Consider the following 6,920-nt stretch of genomic DNA (forward strand, 5'->3'; position numbering starts at 1 on the left):
ATAGAGTAGAATGTATTATTTCTAAATACTTGAGAGGGAAAAGTTTCGTTGGACTTAAAATCTACTACTAATAATCACAAAGATATTCAACGTTTTATTTATCAATAAAAGAATACGAAGAACTTTTAGTTTATGGAAGTAGTTTTAAATTCCATGTACTTTTGAATAATTGAAAAACAAATAAAACCATTTAATTACTAATTTTGTGAAAATTTTTTTTACCAATGTTGGCAATATAGAATTTGAAATTATCATTACAACATCTTGGTGATGAAATTGATGTAGCTGTTATGAATTATTCATCAGAAGTAATTAAAACTTGAATTGGGAAAAAGGTAAATAAAATTGCTCATTTGTAAAACAAAAGTATTCTTAGTTCAAAGATGGGCAAAAGATTTTATTATTTTATTTTAATTTTAATTTTTTAAAACACTTTGGCAGTTTTTTTATTTTTTATTTATTTCTTTTTAAAAAAATTTTATTTATTTATTTATTTATTTTTGGCTGTGTTGGGTCTTCGTTTCTGTGCAAGGGCTTTCTCTAGTTGCGGCAAGCAGGGGCCACTCTTCATCGCGGTGCGCGGGCCTCTCACTATCCTGGCCTCTCTTGTTGGGATCACAGGCTCCAGACGCGCAGGCTCAGTAGTTGTGGCTCACGGGCTTTGTTGCTCCGCGGCATGTGGGATCTTCCCAGACCAGGGCTCGAACCCGTGTCCCCTACATTGGCAGGCAGATTCTCAACCACTGCGCCACCAGCAAAGCCCCAAAAGATTTTCGATTAGGTATTCTCACTACCATGATATCTAAAAAAGTGAGGGAAAAAGATTTAATATATGCAGAAAGATTTTTTCTTTTTTACTAAAAAGAATAAAAAAAAGGAACAATATAAGTTTATATTTTCAAAAAATGGCGAAGAGTGGCCAAGGAAGGAAACATGAACATTTTGCACAGCATGGCTGCTAATTTTTCTCCCATTCTCCATAAGCCACGTTGTTGACTTGGCAAAATACTAAGAATTTTTTGATAATGCTGAGTTTAGAACAAAGGTAAATGTATGGATACTCTTTATTGCCCCTCCTCTATATGAAGAGTAGAGGAAATAACTGTTGCAGATAAACAGTGTAAAGAGAGAATGAAAATGATCACTGCTGACTCTCTTGCATGACAAATTTTCAGGCATCTACAATACATTCCTGAAACCTTGACACCATTCCTGCAATGGCGATGGGTAGCATTTCTCACAGTCATGTCTAATAACTTTACATGATATTTAACAAAATCAAGCAGGTAAGTATTGTTATTGTAATTCAGACTAAACAAAAAATTAGTTAATTCTCCCTCCCACCCCATTTCCGCATATTTTAACTTAGAGGGAATCTATACAGTGTCACCCAAGCAAGTAAGATCATCAAGAAAATGTCACTAAAGCTGTATCAGATGAAATAGGACATGTGGACAAAGTGTCCTACATTAACGTGAAGTAAAATGAAAGGAAATGGCCTGATAATCAATCTGAAATTTAAAAAGTAAAATGAACACAACATGCAAATGTTGTCGAAGAGACCACTCTGGGACAGACTGAAATGTCCTATAAATGTTTCATGTATGAGAACAACTGAAGTAGATCATGGGTTCAAGTTTTATAAAGAAAACTTTAATAATGGGATGCCATAATAATAAAATTAGCTAAAACCAGATATTCAAAAGACAAGGCGTGGAAGTGAATACCCAAACAGTGCTTTTAGGCCTTAATAAATATATTAAAAATAGCAACAAATAGACAACTGAAACTTGACTTATAAGGAAAACTTGAGAAAACTGCAGTGAATTTAGAAGGAAAAAAAAAGGGATTAAAGAAATAAGAGAGGAAATAATAGCCATGGTGGATAGAAAAATAATAACTTAAGTCTTTGAAGCAGAAAATCTAAAAATTACATCCAAAAAATCCAAAAGAGACAGAATTTGAAGATAATAAAAAATAATTCTGAAATTGAAGATCTGAAACTATATATCAAGAAGGGTCATCATATTTCATTAAAAAGTTGAAACAAGTTTATTGATGCTCAAATATAAGCTGATTCAGATATTGAATTCAGAGTCAAGTAAATAATTCTTGATTTCCTAGGTGTATCAGTTAAGAATGCAAATAATAGATAATTTGATAACTACTGGCTTAAATAAACACTTATTATAAACATTTGTTTATGATAAATGCAACCTTTTAGGAAAGGCATCAGAGTCACATACAGCCTTCTTCTTCCTTCCTGTCCTGGCATGTGGCTCTCATCTCACGGATGTAAGGTATATACCACCAATGTAGATGATACATTTTATTTTCAGGCATGAAGGGTAGGGTAGGAAGAATTAAGGGTAAATAGGGAAGAAAACAAACTCTTTGTTTCCTATCAAGGCTTTGTCTTTGTTTCAAGGAGGGACAGTAGTGGTTTTGTAATGTATTACCTTAGTAAACTGTAACCCTAATTTTATTTTGCTACGTTTCCAATTTAGGATTAGCTACAAGAAAAATCTGCGTGAGATTTAGGAAGGCAAAAATGAGGCAGTAGCTATCACACTCAAAGGTCATCATTAGAGGAAATGAGGGAGAAACACACTGGTAAGGTGGATTTCTGTTTGTCCATACATTTTCTCCTTCAACATATTTCAATTTCCATCACTTCTGATTAATTGCATCCTTACAGATCAATTGTAACCCCCAAGGCTACCACCAGGAACTTTGTTTTAAATTTACAGACCACCAAACTTCCAGAGGCATCAACATCAGACCCCTGCCATACCATTAAAACAGCAGGATGTGCCCAGCTTTCTGCAAGCTTCAATTTGTTTCCCTTCACTGGAGCCGCTTACGGACATTTTTCTGATTATTTTTGAACATTTAATTCTCTAGTTTTTCCCACAGTGTGTATGATCTAGTTTCTAGGGAAAAATTCCTTGTTGCTTAATACTCATAATCTGTTTCCCTGATTGAGATCTAACAAATATAGAGGCAGTGCATTGGCAGAACTACCTCATTTTCAAAAATTCAAATTATTTAAACTAAAAAAGAAAAGCAGTTCACTCATTCCTCCCAACCCCTTACCTCTTGTCTCTGGCAACTGACAGTCTATTCTCTGTATGTATCTGTAAGCTTGAGCTTGTTTGTTTTTGTTGTTTTTAAGGGGTTTTTGTTTGTTTGTTTGTTTAGATTCCACATATAAGAGGGATTGTATGATATTTGTCTTTGTCTGACTTACTTCACTTAGCATAATGCCTTGGAATTCCACCCATGTTGTCGCAAATGGCAAGATTTCATTCTTTGTTATGGCTGAAAAATATTCATATATATATACACATTGCAATTTCTTTATACCTTCATCCACTGATGGACACTTAAGTTGTTTCCATATGTTGGCAACTGTAAACAATACTGCAATGAACATTGGAGGGCATATATCTTTTTGAGTTCTGGTTTTCATTTATTTTGGGATAAATATTGAGAAGTAAAATTGCTGAAACATATGGTAGTTCTACTTTAAATTTTTTGAGGGACCTCCATAATGTTTTCCATAGTAGCTACACCAATTTGCATTCTCACCAGCAGTGAACAAAGGGGTCCCTTTGCTCCACATCCTTGCCAAGGCTTATTATTTCTTGTCTTTTTGACAATAACCATTCTAACACATGTGAGGTGATATCTCATCATGGTTTTGATATGCATTTCCTTGATTATTAATTATGTTGAGCATTTTCATGTACCTGTTGGACATTTGTATGTCTTCTTTGGAAAAAAAATGTCTATTCAGATCTTCTGCCCATTTTTAATTGATTTATTTGCTATTAAGATATGTGAGTTCTTTTTATATTTTGGGTATTATCATCTTATCAGATATATGATTTGCAAATGTCTTCTCCCATTCAGTAGATTGCCTTTTCATTTCATTGATTTTTTCCTTTGCTATGGAGAAGTATTTTAGTTTGATGCAGTCCCACTTGTTTATATTTGCTTTTGTTGGTTAGAATCGTGCCATATGAATACTACTAAGTATAAGGGAGTAAGCAATGTGAGTAGTTTTAGCCGGGCATATTGCTACCTCTAACATAATTAGACTAATTTTATTAGGGAAAAACCAGGACTGCCCATTGGGTTAGCAAATGAAAGCATGTATATAACACTTTATCTCTTTGGCTAACTAACATATATTCACACAGTCCTCTTAACAGAGAGGCACTTAGACACTCACCAAGGGAGAAACTCCAAATCATATTAAGTGACTGCTTTGAGCTTGTGAACCAAATTCTTTAGACTATGCTTCTCAATTTCCATTGATCCTGATGTTGTTCCTCATGACCTTACAAATAAAATCATTAAAAATATGTTGCCTGCTTCCAACAAACTGGCATACAGTAAAGGAGAAAGAATTAATAACTGTGATGATAAAGAGAGATAAAGTTAAAAACTAATAGAGAATATGAAACCAACAGCAATCACTGGTCCATGACATGTATCAAATTCTTCTGGTTAGGAATTAGGAAAAATACATACTCCTGTTAGTGGAGGATATTACTTGGTTAGTCAGTCATACTACCACTAATTCATTTCTTTAGGAGAATCTCCATGGTCCATTTTATTTCAAAATTTCATGGATCTACCTCTGGGAAAATCATGCATAGTCATTACACACATTGTAAATCAACCTCAAGGAGATTGCCCTTTCCTGGGACAGTACAGCGTTTGTGCTCGAGTATTGATGACCCATACTCTTTCCCTCTTATTGTTCAGCCATCCATATCATGTGATTTTTGTCTTCTTGGTTGTAAGATGTTTGCCCCATATCCAGTGATTAGAACTAAATTTCAAGTAGGAAAAGGTAAAAGGCTAAAGAGTCGAGGGAGGCATATCTTTCTAAGTTTTACCTTTTCATTTATGAAGAGTTGTGTTACACAAAGACTGTCATCACAACTGTGTTGGTTAGAATTCTGTCCCATGGTGAACATTGTCCACATGGAAATGTAGACAGCTGAATATTTGGTGAATATTTGTAGCTGGGCACATTGCTCTCCTAAACGAAAACGGGACCATATTAATAAGAAGAGGAACGTGATTGATATCAGACACACATCTACCAGAGTCAGCTATTCTTGCCAAAATATTGAATGGAGCACATGCCCGAACCAGTTCTTTCAGCCTGGGGCGGGGTGGGGGGGCGAAGGGAGGGGACTAAAGTAAATTTTAAAAGCATACCCCCATTAACCAGAATCCACAATGACAATTGGTATCTGATAATGTGTTGCACTCATGGTGATAAATCCAGATATATACCATCCAGTGGAGCCAAAAGCAAGCTGCTTAAGGCTAAGGAGGGAGCAGAGTTGTCCTGACCAGAAGAGAATTCAAATTTATAGTGTTCATGAATATAGGTCCTGAATTTGGCAATTTTTTTGGACAAGATCCCTACACTGAACCATAAAGAGAGGAACTGGTGAAAAACATACATTGCATTCTAGCAGTTTGTAAGTTGACCACAAAACTACTTCCTAGAAAAATATGCAGAGGAAAAGATGCAATCATGGACAATAAGGATTCATACAGAATTAGGAGATTTCAAAAAAAAGTCCACCATAAAATTTAAACAGGCAAGGAAGATTTTATTCAAGATAATCACAATAAGGAAGAGGCCAGAACTCAGTCTGATCTCTGGAAAGGTTTTTTTTTTTTTTTTTTTTTTTTTTTTACCCTGTATTGTATTTTATTTTTTTTTATTTTATTTATTTATTTTTTTTATAGTGAGATTTTTTACTTCCAGGCAGTTTTGTAGCATGCTGTGTCTTTTCAAATTCAGCATCAATCTTACAGTGAGTGTTTTATCTGCTACTTATTTAGATATTTTAAATCTGCTATCATTCTTCTGTATCTTCTGTTTTGTTTTTTTTTCAAACACACACACACACTGTATTTTATTTTTACAAGAGATAAATAGACTGACACCAAGCATTGTACATGGATGACCACAACAAAAGCAACAATGATTGCAATTACCAAACATGAAACACACTCACACTGTCATCATATTGACATTCAGTCCGGTAATCCTCCACTGTAACAGCTCCTTTACTTTGCAGTGAAAATTGATTTGTATATTCTTTGCCTCTGAGTCCTTGTGGGATTTTTTTTTTTTTTTAATTCAAACAGAAAGTCACAAAAATTATACTCATCCTCATCAGTTCACTCAGTCCCATGTAATTAATTTTTTTTATCTTGATCTTTTGTTAGCACTTTTATGAGTTCATCAGTTTTTCATTAGAGTTCTGAAAATGCTTATTCATTCATTTCAGCAGTACAGTCAGTTACCAGAAACCTGTACTTGTCAGAGTCTTTTCCATGAATTTCCTGAAGATGAAACCCTTTTATAGGAACATATTTACAAAAGCATCAGAGTACACCCAGAACTGTCTGTAATTGACAAAAGACTTAAAAATGACCACAGTTAAAGATTTGATGAAAGTTCATAATAATGCAGTTGACAAGAAAATTAGTTATTTCTGAGATATACATTTTAAAGTAATAACTAGGATTATGACTTATAACATTATACCAGAATATATAAGATTTTTCGAAATTTCATGTAATGTCTGAAACATTTATATTAACATATTTCCATACAAATAACCCAATGAAAGTTTAGTATTAGTTGTTTTGTTTGTTTCGTTTTTTATACTGCAGGTTCTTATTAGTCATCAATTTTTTTTTTTTAAATTTTATTTATTTATTTATTTATGGCTGTGTTGGGTCTTCGTTTCTGTGTGAGGGCTTTCTCTAGTTGTGGCAAGCGGGGGCCACTCTTCATCGCGGTGCGCGGGTCTCTCACTATCGCGGCCTCTCTTGCTGCGGAGCACAGGCTCCAGACGCGCAGGCTCAGTAATTGT

This window comes from Balaenoptera physalus, assembly GCF_965194825.1.
Source record: "Balaenoptera physalus genome assembly, chromosome: 3".
NCBI classification, from domain to species: domain Eukaryota; kingdom Metazoa; phylum Chordata; class Mammalia; order Artiodactyla; family Balaenopteridae; genus Balaenoptera; species Balaenoptera physalus.